This window comes from Nerophis lumbriciformis, linkage group LG01, assembly GCF_033978685.3.
Source record: "Nerophis lumbriciformis linkage group LG01, RoL_Nlum_v2.1, whole genome shotgun sequence".
NCBI classification, from domain to species: domain Eukaryota; kingdom Metazoa; phylum Chordata; class Actinopteri; order Syngnathiformes; family Syngnathidae; genus Nerophis; species Nerophis lumbriciformis.
The window spans coordinates 9,607,501-9,620,669 of NC_084548.2; the positions used below are offsets into that span (position 1 = coordinate 9,607,501).

The 13,169-nt window shown below is 38.3% G+C and overlaps 1 protein-coding gene and 1 long non-coding RNA gene across 3 annotated transcripts in view; one reads left to right on the forward strand and one right to left on the reverse strand.

The window, feature by feature from the left end:
* Nucleotides 1-7,495, forward strand: part of bsna (bassoon presynaptic cytomatrix protein a) — a 196,144-nt gene extending 188,649 nt beyond the window's left edge. The window contains exons 17-18 of the mRNA XM_061974572.1: nucleotides 1-28; nucleotides 6,755-7,495. The exon at nucleotides 1-28 is cut by the window's left edge and continues 104 nt beyond it. The gene's annotated coding sequence lies outside the window, so the exon portion shown is untranslated. The remainder of the gene's footprint in view (nucleotides 29-6,754) is intronic.
* LOC133615799 (uncharacterized) overlaps nucleotides 1-13,169 on the reverse strand; it is a 37,102-nt gene that overhangs the window by 19,248 nt on the left and 4,685 nt on the right. The gene's annotated exons all lie outside the window — the stretch shown is intronic.

Below are 13,169 nucleotides of genomic sequence, written 5' to 3' on the forward strand. Positions count from 1 at the left end.
AGGCCAGAGAGGACAACCAAGCATCTTGGTGAGTACTTGAACTCATTTAACCTACAAAGAAGAGGGCATTTTCTAATGCTTCGGGCTGTGACTACAAAACTGTCCTGATCATTACCATTTTAGTTTTTAGAAACATAATTTAAACACAATAATATGCCTTCTTGTGTCTCTGTCATCATTACTCTTTCCACTGTATCGGACATGAGGGGTAATTTCCCCACCTCAGCAGGATAATAGGCTTGTTTAATTGCCTGGAATGTTCCATATGTGCTCCCCGCTAAAGTCATATAGCTGTGCTAGCAAAGACTAATGGCTAAGGACCATTATAGTCTCATATGAATGTCCTTGCGTACTCAATGCACCACTGAACTATTTCCCTTGTGGATCATTAAAGTTTGTCTAAGTCTAAGTCTGGCATGTAGCCATGTTTTATTAGGATTACACTAATTTGTAATATGTTGACCCTCTCGTGTACATTATCTATTAAATTTAACCTTTTTCTTAAAAGGGGAACACTATCACAATTTCAAAATTGTTAAAACCATTGAAAATCAGTTCCCAGTGGCTTATTATATTTTTCGAAGTTTTTTTCAAAATTTTACCCATCACGCAATATCCCTAAAAAAAGCTTCAAAGTGCCTGATTTTAACCATCGTTATATACACCCGCCCATTTTCCTGTGACGTCACATAGTGAAGCCAACACAAACAAACATGGCGGAAAGAACAGCAAGCTATAGCGACATTAGCTCGGATTCAGACTCGGATTTCAGCGGCTTAAGCGATTCAACAGATTACGAATGTATTGAAACGGATGGTTGTAGTGTGGAGGCAGGTAGCGAAAATGAAATTGAAGAAGAAACTGAAGCTATTGAGCCATATCGGTTTGAACCGTATGCAAGCGAAAACGACGAAAACGACACGACAGCCAGCGACACGGGAGAAAGCGAGGACGAATTCGGCGATCGCCTTCTAACCAACGATTGGTATGTGTTTGTTTGGCATTAAAGGAAACTAACAACTATGAACTAGGTTTACAGCATATGAAATACATTTGGCAACAACATGCACTTTGAGAGTGCAGACAGCCCAATTTTCATCAATTAATATATTCTGTAGACATACCCTCATGGCAGCAGGCCAGGGAAGCTAGGTTCGATATTCTTCTCTTGATCATCTTGGGACGGTGTGAGCCAAGACATCCAGGGGGTTTAGCTCGCTCGTCTGCGGGAACAAACTGCCGCCATTGCTTGCCGTGCTACCGAGGTCCTTTGTCCCTGAATTGCTCACACACTCCGGCATATTCAATGGGGGTCTGGCGGCAGATTTCTTTGACTTTATCGTTGGAAATGCATCTGCTTTGAGTGTCGCAGGATATCCACACATTCTTGCCATCTCTGTCGTAGCATAGCTTTCGTCGGTAAAGTGTGCGGAACAAACGTCCAATTTCTTGCCACTTTCGCATCTTTTGGCCACTGGTGCAACTTGAATCCGTCCCTGTTCGTGTTGTTACACCCTCCGACAACACACCGACGAGGCATGATGTCTCCAAGGTACGGAAAACAGTCGAAAAAACGGAAAATAACAGAGCTGTTTTGACCCGGTGTTTGAGAAAATGGCGGATTGCTTCCCGATGCGACGTCACATTGTGACGTCATCGCTCCGAGAGCGAATAATAGAAAGGCGTTTAATTCGCCAAAATTCACCCATTTAGAGTTCGGAAGTCGGTTAAAAAAATATATGGTCTTTTTTTCTGCAACATCAAGGTATATATTGACGCTAACATAGGTCTGGTGATAATGTTCCCCTTTAACTCTTAGTGTCAATCAAAACTGAGCGCTAATATCTTTGTAAAGTTCTAGACCAGGGGTGCCCATTACATCGATCGCGAGCTACCGGTCGATCGCGGAGGGTGTGTCAGTCGATTGCCAGCCAGGCATTAAAAAAAAATTAATTTGATTGACATTCACGGCGCTCGAGGATCTGATGAGATGACGCTGGCTGCTGTGAGCTCAGTATTTAGAAAAAAAAACTGACAGGAAGGCGAGAAACACTTTTTATTTCAACAGACTCCCACGATGTCGTCAAAAGCCTAAAGACCGACTGCACAGTTCTTGTCTTCATAATAAAAGTCCTTCTCCATTCTGCCTGCGCTAACAAAATAAGAGTCTCAGAAAGATAGCCCACACAAGCGAGCAAGCTACAGAGTGTGCTGTTAATGTATTTCTTGTAAAGTGTGTAAAAACGAATATGGAAGCTGGACAAATAAGATGCCAAAACCAACCACTTTCATGTGGTATTGAACAGAAAGGATGACTTTTTTTTCTCCTCCACAATGTAAATTCGAAAATGTGGAAGTTATCAACACAACTGTGAATCTTGTCTGATTGCAATCAATGCAATTCATTTGAATAAAGTAATACACTAACTTATATTTTTGTCTTCATGAAAGAAAGTAATATTTATGTTATGGTTATGGATTGAGTTAATTTCGAACATGCATGTAGCTGAGACGGCTCCAGCACCACCCCTCCCCGAGACCCCGAGAGGGACAAGCGGAAGAAAATGCATGGATGGATTCAATTACCACATGATGCATGTGTTAAACATGCCTGTGTTCTCATTAAAAACCTTTAACATGTAAACAAAAAACGTCTGTTTCATAAATAAATGAATTAAAAAATAAAATAAATAAATAAATAAATAAAAAATATATATATAGCACTACATTCACTTACTGTCTGAGACACAGACACCATCTAGTGGCCAATATCTGTATTGCACATTAGATGCAGTTATAAAAAAAACTTTTTTGAGTTGCAGAAATTAACGTTAGCGTCAATCTGATGTACTTTGCAATACAGCCCTTTACATTGTAATACTTTGGTAATTGGTGCACTTAGGGATGGCCAACACTACATACCACACACACCTACCAATCTCTCCGTCACAGAAAAGAAGAATACTACTGGAGCTAGTGGCTAGGGATGTAACGATAAATTATTAAATTAGTACTTAAGGACCTTGTATGCAAAACCAACTTTTCCTACCTAGTGGTACTCGTTTTAGTGTACAGTATTTGGGATCCCCATAAGTTCCACAAATTTGAAATCAAACCATTGAGGCATTTCGGAGATATTTATAAAATAATTTACCCTTCCCTCATACTTCCGCCATACGAGCCGTTTTGAATTTGCTCTGACTTGTGACGGTTTCTGACTTGTGACATCAGTGGATATCTCCATATCTGGTATCCCGAAGACCTTTGCGCGAGTCCGCCATCGTAGTCCGACGTTGTATTCAATACCTTTCTTCTTTTCTCTATCCTCTTGTTGCGGGGCAAACAGGCTCGTACATACATATGCATCCTCCACTCTTGCCATTTCTAATACAAAGTAGCGTATAGTTCTAACTTATATTTGTCAGTAGACTCCTTATGGAAGCACTAAAACTACAGAATGAATGATGGGGAGAAGACGCAGTCCAAGTGGAGGCACGTAAATAAGACCGACCCCAAAAAGGCGCATCCTAAAGAGCGGGTCAGAAAGCGGCTTGAAGACGGTCTGTAAAAGATAATATATGCAATGTTTTGACAAAAGCGCCATCATTACATGTTATGTAGACCAGTGTTTTTCAACCACTGTGCCGCGGCACACTAGTGTGCCGTGAGATACAGTCTGGTGTGCCGTGGGGAGATGATCTAATTTCACCTATTTGGGTTAAAAACATTTTTTGCAAACCAGTAATTATAGTCTGCAAATGATGTGTTGTTGTTGTGTGTCGGTGCTGTCTAGAGCTCGGCAGAGTAACCGTGTAACTCTTCCATATCAGTAGGTGGCAGCAGGTAGCTAATTGCTTTGTAGATGTCGAAAACAGCGGGAGGCAGTGTGCAGGTAAAAAGGTGTCTAATGCTTTAACCAAAAATAAACAAAAGGTGAGTGCCCCTAAGAAAAGGCATTGAAGCTTAGCGATGGCTATGCAGAACGAAACTAAAACTGAACTGGCTACAAAGTAAACAAAAACAGAATGCTGGACGACAGCAAAGACTTACTGTGGAGCAAAGACGGCGTCCACAATGTACATCCGAACATGACATGACAATCAACAATGTCCCCACAAAGAAGGATAAAAATAACTGAAATATTCTTGATTGCTAAAACAAAGTAGATGCGGGAAATATCGCTCAAAAGGAAGACATGAAACTGCTACCGGAAAATACCAAAAAAAGAGATAAAGCCACCAAAATAGGAGCGCAAGACAAGAACTAAAACACTACACACAGGAAAACAGCAAAAAACTCAAAATAAGTCACGGCGTGATGCGACGGTGGTGACAGTACCTACTTTGAGACAAGAGCTATAGTGATGCATGCTTGGTTATGGTTTGAATTCATATCCAACAATTGCGACGACGACTTTTTACTGTCAACTGAGTTTTGTTTTTTAATGCTGGTGGTGTGCTTCCGGATTTTTCCAACGCAAAAAATGTGCCTTGGCTCAAAAAAGGTTGAAAAACACTGATGTAGACCATGTAATAAATGTTTTAAATGTAGAAAAAAAAAATCACAATAGGTCCTCTTTCATGCTAACCGCAGTAAAACTCAATGGTTAATATGACTGTTTTAAAATAAGATTATCGAACACCGTGATTAATAGTGGCTCTTTGATAAACTCACGATATCTGAAAAGCTAACATGAATACATGAGACATTAATGTCTTTCCCGATTAAAAAAATGGCATACCTCAATCTAAACGTATATGAACACAGCTATGCAATTGTGCACATTGAACCTACAAGCTGTGCTCTCCTAGGACAGAGTCATGCATAACCAAGATGTTTTTGCGGTGCGTTCAAGGACTGCTGAACAGAATAGGAAGCGCGCAGAACACTTATCAGTAAAGCATAAAAAACATAAAACATGCAAAATAGTGACTATTTATTCTAGTAGTTTAATAAAATCAAAGGATTTCAGTGTATAAGTACTTTTTGAGCACATTTAAAGGGGAACATTATCACAATTTCAGAAGGGTTGAAATCATTAAAAATCAGTTCCCAGTGGCTTATTTTATTTTTCGAAGTTGTTTTCAAAATTTTACCCATCACGCAATATCCCTAAAAAAAGCTTCAAAGTGCCTGATTTTAACCATCGTTATATACACCCGTCCATTTTCCTGTGACGTCACACAGTGATGCCAACTCAAACAAACAAGGCGCATAGAACAGCAAGCTATAGCGACATTAGCTCGGATTCAGACTCGGATTTCAGCGGTTTAAGCGATTCAACAGATTACGCATGTATTGAAACGGATGGTTGTAGTGTGGAGGCAGGTAGCGAAAACGCAATTGAAGAAGAAACTGAAGCTATTGAGCCATATCGGTTTGAACCGTATGCAAGCGAAACCGACGAAAACGACACGACAGCCAGCGACACGGGAGAAGGCGAGGACGAATTCGGTGATCGCCATCTAACCAACGATTGGTATGTGTTTGTTTGGCATTAAAGGAAACTAACAACTATGAACTAGGTTTACAGCATATGAAATACATTTGGCAACAACATGCACTTTGAGAGTGCAGACAGCCCAATTTTCATCAATTAATATATTCTGTAGACATACACTCATCCGCGCTCTTTTCCTGAAAGCTGATCTGTCCAGTTTTGGAGTTGATGTCAGCAGGCCAGGGAAGCTAGGGTCGATATTCTTCTCTTGATCATCTTTGGTGGCATAAGGGACTGTGTGAGCCAAGACATCCAGGGGGTTTAGCTCGCTCGTCTGCGGGAAAAAACTGCCGCCATTGCTTGCCGTGCTACTGAGGTCCTTTGTCCCTGAATTGCTCACACACTCCGGCAGATTCAATGGGGGTCTGGCGGCAGATTTCTTTGACTTTATCGTTGGAAATGCATCTGCTTTGAGTGTCGCAGGATATCCACACATTCTTGCCATCTCTGTCGTAGCATAGCTTTCGTCGGTAAAGTGTGTGGAACAAACGTCCAATTTCTTGCCACTTTCGCATCTTTGGGCCACTGGTGCAACTTGAATCCGTCCCTGTTCGTGTTGTTACACCCTCCGACAACACACCGACGAGGCATGATGTCTCCAAGGTACGGAAAACAGTCGAAAAAACGGAAAATAACAGCTGATTTGACTCGGTGTTTGAGAAAATGGCGGCTTGCTTCCCGATGTGACGTCACGAGAGCGAATAATAGAAAGGCGTTTAATTCGCCAAAATTCACCCATTTAGAGTTCAGAAATCGGTTAAAAAAATATATGGTCTTTTTTCTGCAACATCAAGGTATATATTGACGCTTACATAGGTCTGGTGATAATGTTCCCCTTTAACAATACAATGATAATGATCATCGGGATAATTTTGGTCACAATAAACGTGATATTAAATTATTGGTAAATTTCTACTGTTAGCTAACCTGGTAACTCCATAACGGTGGCATCTTCTTGGCATTTAGGCTAGTTCGAATATATACAAGCACTTGAGTTGTTGGCAGTACTCAACATTCTGAAAGGCCTTTTTTTCGGACTATTTTTGATGAACATTTTTGATTACCAAAGGGGAGTTGGTAAAATCCCGCTGAACAAACCGCACACACCACGCGATAATCCGATCATTGCGGATTTATTAGTTCAGAACGAGGACTCGGGTTCAAAATAGGCTAGTGCGTATAGGCAAACCTACTTTTACTACCTTGCTCAGGCCATTCTAAATATGTTATATGCGAGTTGTTTTTCGCCCACAGATCATTTGAAGCGATCATCGGACTACATCTGCAATGAGAAGTGATACACAACTACACCTGTATGCAGACGACACCGTCGCTGGCTGCTTTTTGCTTGTCAGCAGCGTAGAGGAATAGGTTTGAATGCTTGTGAACAATTGAGGAATAACAAAGCGGCTTCTCTCTTCTATTCTTTCTATTCCGAGGAAATTTGAAGAGCAAGGAACGTTGGATAATAATTGTACTGTAACAGTTTTTCTGGTACCGAAGACCTCTTGTTTCTTCACCTGTCAAATTCAAGGGAATGCATCACGTGGAACAAACAAGACAACAACGATGTCACTGGGCGTTTCTTTCTACATTCCAGATTATGCCTCCTCACTTTCCTGAATGCCGATTCTGTTTTCTAATTCCCCAACATTCCTCAGTTTGTCTTTGATGAAGTATAACATTAGAGACGGAGAAAGATAATATCAACAACATGTAGAACTTTGGAATGCATGGAACTTTATATCACAAGACCTTTACACTGTTCATCATCATCTCTAAACAGGCCATAAAGACATGGCAAAATTGGAGCTGGATAACACAAATGGTAATGAGGGAAGAAGCGACAAAAGGAAGTGGTAGTTTGTTGTATGTAAAAAAATATATACTGTATGTTGGTATTACAAGGGAGCCTAAATGTGGTGTGGTTGTTGTTCAGTCATTACAAACTTAAATTCTATCCCAGCTGTGATCAATTTCCCATTTGTTTTTTTATTTGTCTTGTGTCTCTTTTATTATTGTTTTATTTGCCAGCAAGGCCTTAATATGTATGTTTTGTTTTGAAGTGAAAGTGGACTTTTTTATTTATTTATTTTTTTACAAACTTTCTTCATGGAGATGTATTTATATTTTTATTTTGTTCTATTGTTGGAGTCATTGTTTTGTTCCAGTCAAAGAGCCTTCCCCCTCTATTTTTGACAGCCATAGGATTATGAAATACAGAAGAAATAGAGTATGAGCTAAGACAGTCAAGAGAAATGTGTTGCCTCTGTTTGTCTTACTTCCCAATGATGTGACTCACCAATCATGCAGTACCAAAGCAAAAGTCCTGGGCCACAATTGAATATACAAATATATAATATTATATTATTTGTTTTTATGTTTGCTGGTTTATACTGAGACAGTACAATTAATATATACTCTGAAGTTGAATACCGTACAATCTTTTCACTGATCTTTGTTCTAATTGCAAGACGGAGTTTCCAAATTAAGTAATCTGCTCGTAAAAGCTTTATTAGGTCACATTTTTACATTTTTAAAATTGCTGTATGTCACTGGCTCCAAATAAAAATGTTTAAACCAAAAAATATAAACACCAACATCTAGTACACTGGGGCTGCAGCGATTAGTCGACATAATGAACATCAATTATAAAAATTAATTGACAAAGATTTAATACTGTTAACGAGTCGCTTGATACAATTTAAATTGATGGACTGCCAAGAATGTTTATGTTTACACTTTTATTCCTTCAGGTAAATAATTGCAGCTAAATAGCCTTAACAGTACTGGATAAAAATACTTTAAATTTGCGACGCTTGCTCCGCTGCTCAAGCCCTACCCAACAGAGCAAGCACCACATGGGCCCTATAATAAGTCTTGTTTTTTTTTCTCACTGTGGTTATTAGGCTGACCCAAAAAACAGAACCTATACAATTTCAAGAGATTTGCTGAATTTAAACTTCAGTCTGTCTAGAATCATTCCCCAAAGTTTCAGTTATGCTCTGCATAAAAGTCAAGTTCTTTTCCAAATATGCTCTAAATGGGTTTCGCGGCGTTGGAGGCAAACTTGCATAAATTGTGCAAAATTGTTGCTTTTTGATGGGAGGATGAGGACGCCGTAACTTTCTCCAAAAATTGTCTTTTTTTTTGGTTGACATGTTGGGAAAGACTTGTTCCAATATTTAATGCACAAAGTTGACTGTTGGTTTTGGTTTTCTTGGATTACAGTTGAATTTACTATAATGGGTTTTAAAAATAGGTTTTGAAAATTAATTATAATCAAAATGCAGACTAATTGTGGGCATCAGATCATAAACAACAATTGTTTGACTTGTCGACTAATCAAAAAAATAATCGCTGACTAGTCCACTATTAAAATAATCATATTTTAATTTATATAGCCCTCAATCTATGTTTGGCACCCTACAGCATACCGTATTTTTCGGACTATAAGTCGCAGTTTTTTTCATAGTTTGTGCGACTTATACCGTATTTTTCGGAGTATAAGTCGCACCGGAGTATAAGTCGCACCGGAGTATAAGTCGCACCTGCCGAAAATGCATAATAAAGAAGGAAAAAAACATATATAAGTTGGAGCCCGGCCAAACTATGAAAAAAACTGCGACTTAGTCTGAAAAATGCGGTACTCAGGAGCGACTTATGTGTGAAATTATTAACACATTACCGTAAAATATCAAATAATATTATTTAGCTCATTCACGTAAGAGACTAGACGTATAAGATTTCATCGGATTTAGCGATTAGGAGTGACAGATTGTTTGGTAAACTTACAGCAACAGTAGCTATAAGTGTCGAAGTGTAGAAAAACAATATGTGGAACTCCAAATTATATGACTTGAAAGGGAATTTGACACAGGTTCCAATGTTCAGTACCGTATCTAAGTTAATTGTTTTACTATGTCCAAATGACTGCTGTGAAAAACGACTAGCCACAAAGCTGGTGGTGGCCTAAGACTTTTGCACACGACTGTAACCCCCTAATGCTGAAGTGAGACTGTGGCCTAGTCATTTAAATATATACATAGGAAGACCACAGCTTACAATAAGACCACCCATATCCTGTTTGACCAATAATATTGGAACATTGTAGCCAGGAGTCTTTACTGGAGCCCAGAACACTGCAGGGCTCCAGAAACACACTCTGGACCTGGGAATATCTCTGGATGAACACGATCAATCTCACATCGCCATCATCGTTGTGTATCAGCATGTGTCTCCACACGTGCACGGTGCACTTGAAAGCACACTTTAAAATGGTGTCAAGGAGAAAAAAACAAGGAACCAAAAAAAAAAAAAATCACTTTTTCTTTTTTACACTATTTTTCATTTTCTATCACCTCTGACTGACCTGCAACCTCGCCCAGTTGTCATGGAAACTACTCAGGTCAGTGTTCTCCCCACCACCAACCCCCTGCTGATGATGCTCCTGCAATGCATTGTGGGATCCGTGCTTTGCTACTTCACACAACAATGTGCAGTACCGTCAAGGCCAAACATGACAAGCAGAAACACTTCTGTTGTAAGTTGTCTACGTGTGAACGTTTGCCGGGCACCTTCGCATGCTGCCCGGCGTCAACTAAAAAAAAAGAAGAAGAAAAACCTCAACGTCACCTCTATATTGTTCTGTTCCTAACGTTTGTATGTATGAGTGTGGCAGTTCTGTATGTATGTGTCAAAGAAAACAACAGTTTAATCAACAGCCAGACGTATGGCAGGCGGGGCTAAAAGGCGACCTCTCATCTCCATTCGTTCTATGCAATTAATCACATTTGGTAAAAAATGTTTAAAAAATACACAAATACAACCAAATGAGGCGAATCATGGGGGAAAGTCACAATCACTTGCTATCATGTTGTTTTGACATTTTTTATATTGTGCAACGTAAACTGAGGGTATTTATCTGTGTTATTAATGGTTGGTTTAGGGTGTGTTCATGTCCAATGGGAAATAGGAGCTTTGGGTGTTTTAAAGTTGAACACAAAAGGCACCGTTGATGGCAGAATATATTACTAACAGTTGGGATTCATTTATAGTTGAGAGATTTATTCAGAAAGATATTCCTATACACACATTTATACATAAATATAGAGAAATAAACTTTATACCGTATACAGATTATAGCAGGGGTGGGAAACCTTTTTCCAAAAATGTCAGGAAAAAATAATGCATTGATCAAACAAATGTGTGTTATCATATTATGATCACTTGTGGGCTTTTTATTGTTTTGAGAACTGCAGGCCGCATGTTTCCCACCCCTAGATTACAGAATATACGTATTCTGCTCAGGGGCTGATGGCTATATGACTCAAAATACAACATACTGTAGTGATGATCTGCCTGAATGTTTGCTACTTTCAGATATGTCTAAGATGGTTTATAGAGAAGCACATGTGATACCATTTATAGAAAGAATGCATACAGCATTACTGCGGGCCACTAGTCAAACACGTCAACAATAACTAGAATATAAATGGAAAACAAATATTTAGTTTTGTGTCCAAATCAGTTGAAAATGCCATAAAACACGACTAAAAACTATTTTTTGTGCAATATTAATATATTTATTTCAAATTAAATTTTATAATAAAAAATATAGGAATATAAAGCTGTAAATTATTTCAGAAAGGAGCAAGATTTACAGAAATGTAGTAATACTGGAAAGTATGTTTATTATAGCCTCATGGGGAGAAACACTAAAGAGGTCTTAAAAACGGTTTGTTTTGAACATAGATATAGGCTCTTCATGGCTTGTGATAATTAAACATTTGCTGATGTCCCCGCCATAAGATTTACTAGTCCTGTCTAAATGTTTTAACTCAAGGTGACTTAAACAATTATGCATAAAGCAGCAAGGGCTTTTATCCGATAATAGGAGTTATTGAAGAAAGCCATTGAACCTATAGTGCACTCTTGTGTGTCTATTTCTAGGAATAATAGTAACAGACGTCACTTGAGGCCACCAGTGGAGGAATTCACCAGTCCACACTGTGTTTAAAGCACAAATGTAGACAAGAAATATTATATGGAGATTACATTTACTTTGGAGCAAGCCAACCGCTAACATTCTCCATGTACTTGTAAACTGTTTTGAAGTGGAACGTTGGTAAAATAGAAAAAGCTTTATTTTGGATAATTTATTGTAGGTTGAGGCCCTAAGAGGACACCGAGCCCTCTTTTGTCATCATAGCTTTGCCTGCCTCAGCAATAATTGACCTGTTTGTCTTACATGTTAAAATGATACATGTACTAAATACATTTAAATAAAAATAAAATGTTCCCTCTAAATTTTCAGCAAAAAAAATGACAAATTATGTTTTTATAAACATATATGTTTTAATTGTTGTTGTTGTATTTAAATATATATTATAATTTTAGACAATAAATGTGCATCTAAACGTTTTTTTTTTTTTAATTCAACAGCAATGAAACAAAATCTACTCATGTGAAAACTATTTCCAAAAAAAAAATTAAATGTTTTATTTTGTACAATTTTGTTATATTGTTTTTTGACTTGAAAAATCTAATTTAACAGCTAATAAAAATGGCACACAGTGTGTAAATATTGCACTTTTAAGTTACTAAGGTAATTTTCCAGCCAGGTATAGGTGGTGGAAAATACTGCTGTCCAACAAAAATCATATATCCATTTATTTGATTTATTTTTAAAACAATTACTTTATTTTTTTTAAATTCAAAAACATAGGAAATTTGTCACAACAAAATGTAAATGTGAAATTAAATGTAATTTTATAATTTTTTTCCCCCCTTCATTTTACAGTCATGAAATAGGACATATGTAAATGTTGCGCTGAGATTTTGGGCTGGGAATCCAAACCATTGGTAACATTCAGTTGTACAGTATGTAGGACAGTGACCATCATCACTGTTTTAGAGAGAAATATCTAGAAGTGAAAAATATACGTATACAAATACAGATATATATGAGGAGGGACATTTAAGATAAGAAAGACAGAGAGGAAATAGCTATAAAATGATATTTTTGTTTATGATCATTATTGCAAAATTGCATGCATGAACTGAACCCATCCTGAAACTCCGCCCACTCAAGCCCCTCCCCTTGACCTTTCGAGCCACGTTGACATTCCACCTTGGGCTGCCGAGTTTTTGTTTTTGTATTCTTACAAATTTCTCTCATTGTAAATAGCAGACGAGAGTCGGTCCACCTTAGACATGGACAACAACATGACAGACGTGTTCTTTTCAACATGTAAATGTCAGCAGCAGTCATATTAACACACACACACACACACAGGCACGAGCGGGGTGGGGGCCTTTTGCACACTGCACGGCAACATAAGCTGGAGCGTATGCAAGCCTGAGCCTCCTTACACCCCAACATGTGCTTGTTTTGTGTATACAAACCACTTAAGAGCTCATTTGAATAATAGCGGACAACAACTTGCATCACATGTGCGTGGCTGGCTCGTGCCGACTGTTTTCAAACCATTTAAAAAATATATCGTAATCTGATATACAAGAAAAGAAAAACATTGGTCTGTGTGGACTTTCTATAAATGTTGTGTTTGTAAAATGAGATGCCATCAAAAACAAAATGTGGGGGATTTCTTTTTTTTCTGGCTTCCATGTAAATTTTCAGGGGGTAAGGGGTAAATAACAAGGAGGG